We start from the raw sequence: 5069 nt of genomic DNA, 5'->3' as shown, positions 1-5069 counted from the left end.
AATACCATTCACAGTAGCCCCCAAGAAGATAAAATACTTCGGAATAAATCTTACTAAAGATGTAAAAGACCTATACGAAAAAAACTACAAAGTACTAGTGCAAGAAACTAAAGAGGACCTACTTAAGTGGAAAAACATACCTTGCTCATGGATAGGAAGACTTAACAGTAAAAATATCTATCCTACCAAAAGCCATCTATACATACAATGCACTTCCGACCCAAATTCCAATGACATTTTTAAAGGTGATGGAGAAACAAATCACCAACTTCATATGGAAGGGAAAGAAGCCTCGGATAAGTAAAGCATTACTGAAAAAGAAGAACAAAGTGGAAGACCTCAGTCTACCTGATTTTAGAACCTATTATACAGCCACAGTAGTCAAAACAGCCTGGTACTGGTACAACAACAGGCACATAGACCAAAGGAACAGAATTGAGAACCCAGATGTAAATCCATCCACATATGAGCAGCTGATATTTGACAAAGGCCCAGTGTCAGTTAATTGGGGAAAAGATAGCCTTTTTAACAAATGGTGCTGGTATAACTGGATATCCATTTGCAAAAAAATGAAACAAGACCCATACCTCACACCATGCACAAAAACTAACTCCAAGTGGATCAAAGACCTAAACATAAAGACTAAAACGATAAAGATCATGGAAGAAAAAATACGGACAAAGTTAGGAGCTCTAATACAAGGCATAAACAGAATGCAAAATATTACCAAAAATGACAAGGAGAAACCAGATAAGAGGGATCTCCTAAAAATCAAACACCTATGCTCATCTAAAGACTTCACCAAAAGAGTAAAAAAAAGACCACCTACAGACTGGGAAAGAATTTTCAGCTATGACATCCGACCAGCGCCTGATCTCTAAAATCTATATGATTCTGTTAAAACTCAACCACAAAAAGACAAACAACCCAATCAAGAAGTGGGCAAAGGATATGAACACACACTTCTCTAAAGAAGATATTCAGGCAGCTAACAGATATATGAGAAAATGCTTTCTATCATTAACCATTAAAAAATGCAAATTAAAACCACGATGAGATTCCATCTCACTCCAACAAGGCTGACATTAACCCAAAAAACACAAAATAATAAATGTTGGAGAGGCTGCGAAGAGATTGGAACTCTTATACACTTCTGGTGGGAATGTAAAATGGTACAACCACTTCGGAAATCTATCTGGCGTTTTCTTAAAAAGTTAGAAATAGAACTACCATACAATCCAGAAATCCCACTCCTCGGAGTATACCCTAGAGAAACAAGAGCCTTCACACGAACAGATATATGCACACCCATGTTTATTGCAGCTCTGTTTACAATAGCAAAAAGCTGGAAGCAACCAAGGTGTCCATCAAAGGATGAACGGTTAAATAAATTGTGGTATATTCACACAATGGAATACTACACATTGATAAAGAACAGTGACGAATCTGTGAAACATTTCACGACACGGAGGAACCTGGAAGGCATTATGCTGAGCAAAATTAGTCAGGGGCAAAAGGACAAATACTGTATAAGACCACTATTATAAGATCTTGAGAAATAGTATAAACTGAGAAGAACACATACTTTTGTGGTTATGAGGGGGGGAGGGAGGGAGGGTGGGAGAGGGTTATTTACTGATTAGTTAGTAGATAAGAACTACTTTAGGTGAAGGGAAGGACAATACTCAATACAGGGAAGGTCAGCTCAACTGGACTGGACCAAAAGCAAAGAAGTTTCTGGGATAAACTGAATGCTTCGAAGGTCAGCAGAGCAAGGGTGGGGTTTTGGGGACTACGGTTTAAGAGGACTTCTAAGTCAATTGGCAAAATAATTTTATTATGAAAACATTCTGCATCCCATGTTGAAATGTGGTGTCTGGGGTCTTAAATGCTAACAAGTGGCCATCTAAGATGCATCAATTGGTCTCAACCCACCTGGATCAAAGGAGAAAGAAGAACACCAAGGTCACATAACTATGAGCCCAAGAGACAGAAAGGGCCATATGAATCAGAGACTTACATCATCCTGATACCAGAAGAACTAGATGGTGCCCGGCCACAACAGATGACTGCCCTGACAGGGAGCACAACAGAGAACCCCTGAGGGAGCAGAAGAATAGTGGGATGCAGACCCCAAATTTTCACAAAAAGACCATACTTAATGGTCTGACTGAGACTAGAGGGATCCTGGCGGTCATGGCCCTCAAACCTTCTGTTGGCCCAGGACAGGAACCATTCCCGAAGACAACTCATCAGACATGGAAGGGACTGGACAATGAGTTGGAGAGAGATGCCGATGAAAAGTGAGCTACTTGTATCAGGTGGACACTTGAGACTGTGTTGTCTGGAGGGGAGATAGGAGAGTAGAGAGGGTTAGAAACTGGCAAAATTGTCACGAAAGGAGAGACTGGAAGGGCTGACTCATTAGGGGGAGAGTAAGTGGGAGTATGGAGTAAGGTGTATATAAGCTTATATGTGACAAACTAACTTGATTTGTAAATGTTCACTTAAAGCTCAGTAAAAATTATTAAAAAAAAAAAAAAAGAATAAAAGATTTTCTAAGACCAGACTTAATGGTCTGACTGAGACTAGAAGGACCCCAGAGGTCATGATTCCCAGACCTTCTGTTAGCCCAGGATGGGAACCACTGCCAAAGCCAACTCTTCAGATAGGGATTGGACTGGACTACGGGATAGAAAATGATACTGGTGAGGAGTGAGCTTCTTGGATCAAGTAGACACATGAGACTATGTTGCCATGTCCTGTCTGAAGGGGAGATGAGAGTGGAGACAAAGAGTGCTGTCTCATTAGGGGGAGAGCAATTAGGATTATATAGCAAGGTGTTTAGAAATTTTGTATGAGAGACTGACTTGGTTTGTAAACTTTCACTTAAAGCACAATAAAAATTAAAAAAAAAAAGACAGTTAAAAAAAAAAGGCATTCATCAATATAATTGTCATTTTTAAAGTAAAATATGAAGAGAAGCAACACTAGTGACCGAAGATCAGATGAGTTGTGGAATGACATAAAGGACAATATCCATGAAGAAAGTAAGAGGTCATTGAAAAGACAGGAAAGAAAGAAAAGACCAAGATGGATGTCAGAGGAGACTCTGAAACTTGCTCTTGAGCATTGAGCAGCTAAAGCAAAAGGAAGAGTTGATGAAGTAAAAGAACTGAACAGAAGATTTCAAAGGGCCTCTCGAGGAGACGAAGTAAAGTATTATAATGACATGTGGAAAGAGCTGGAGATGAAAAACCAAAAAGGAAGAACACGCTCGGGGTTTCTCAAGCTGAAAGAGCTGAAGAAAATATTCAAGTCTCAAGTTGCAATAGTGAAGGATTCTATGGGGAAAATATTAAACGACTCAGGAAGTGTCAAAAGAAGACGGGAGGAATATAGAGCGTCATTTTACCAAAAACAGTTAGTTGATGTTCAACCATTTCAAGAGGTGGCATATGCTCAGGAACTGATGGTACTGAAGGAAGAAGTGCATGCTGCTTTTTAGGCATTGGTGAAAAACAAGGCTTCAGGAATTGATGGAATGCCAATTAAGATGTTTCAACAAACAGACACAACACTGGAGGTGCTTACTAATCTATGCCAAGAAATATGGAAGACAGCTTCCTGGCTAACTGACAGGAAGAGATCCATATTTATGCCTATTCCCAAGAAAGGTGATCCAACCTAGTTTGGAAATTAGAGAACAATATCATTAATATCACATGCAAGCAAAATTTTGCTGAAGATCATTCAAAAACGGCTGCAGCAGTATATAGACAGGGAACTGCCAGAAATTCAGGCTGGTTTCAGAAGAGGGCGTGAAACTGGGAACATCACTGCTGATGTCAGATGGATCCTGGCTGAAAACAGAGAATACCGGAAGGATGTTTACCTGTATTTTATTGACTATGCAAAGGCATTTGACTGTGTGGATCATAACAAATTATGGATAACATTGCGAAGAATGGGAGTTGCAGAACACTTAACTGTGCTCATGAGGAACCTTTACATAGATCAAGAGGCAGTTGTTCGGACAGAACAAGGGGATACTGATTGGTTTAAAGTCAGGAAAGGTGTGCGTCAGGGTTGTATTCTTTCATCATACCTATTCAATCTGTATGCTGAGCAAATAATCCGAGAAGCTGGACTATATGAAGAAGAATGGGGTATCAGGATTGGAGGAAGAGTCATTAACAACCTGCGTTATGCAGATGACACAGCCTTGCTTGCTGAAAGTGAAGGGGACTTGAAGTACTTGACACAATTGATAGATTAGTACTAATTAAAACCCATATATACTCCTATCATGCTTGGTAAAGTAGAGGGTTGGCAAAAAAGAGGAAGGCCCTCAAGAAGGTGGATTGACACAGTGCTGCAAGAACATGCTCAAGCATAACAACAATTGTGAGGACGGCACAGGACCGGGCAGCATTTCATTCTGTGGTGCATAGGGTCACTCTGAGTCAGAACCGGCTCGATGGCACCTAACAACAACAACAGCAATGTGCTTCTATTAGTTCTGTCTCTCTGGAGAAATTTGGCTAATATGCAACTAAAATATAGAAAACCTGTGGGGTCACCATGAGTAGGAATTGATTCAACACAAAGAAAAAATTATTTTTTTCAATGTTTATCCATCAGTTGTAAAATACAGGTGGAAATTATAACGAATGCCTAGAAATTGTGTATAATTTGAAGACAGTCTTGAATCATCTGCTGTTCTATGATGAAAATCTGTGCGTATGTGAATGAGTGTGTTCTTGATGTGGGAATGAGGAGGATGTAGGAAACAGTTTTGAACTAAAGTAAAAACTGGAAGAAGATATTTTCATTATTTTGTAAAATCGCAATATAATTTTTTTTTTTATTAAAAAAATTTACTTCCAGATGGGCAGCGTTAGAAACATCTAAAATCCTCTAGGAATAAAAAAATGCAGATGATACAGTCATGACCTAGATGTCTTCTCTGAAGGAACATCTGACTCCTAGTTGACCCCAAGTCCTTCTCTCTTCTGAATCCTTTGTTCCCTCGTGCTCTTTGGTACTGGTGCCATGAAGTAATTATT

Source organism: Loxodonta africana, chromosome 4, assembly GCF_030014295.1.
Source record: "Loxodonta africana isolate mLoxAfr1 chromosome 4, mLoxAfr1.hap2, whole genome shotgun sequence".
NCBI classification, from domain to species: Eukaryota; Metazoa; Chordata; class Mammalia; order Proboscidea; family Elephantidae; genus Loxodonta; species Loxodonta africana.
The sequence above is the reverse complement of the archived record's forward strand: the minus strand, read 5'-3'. Positions refer to the sequence as shown.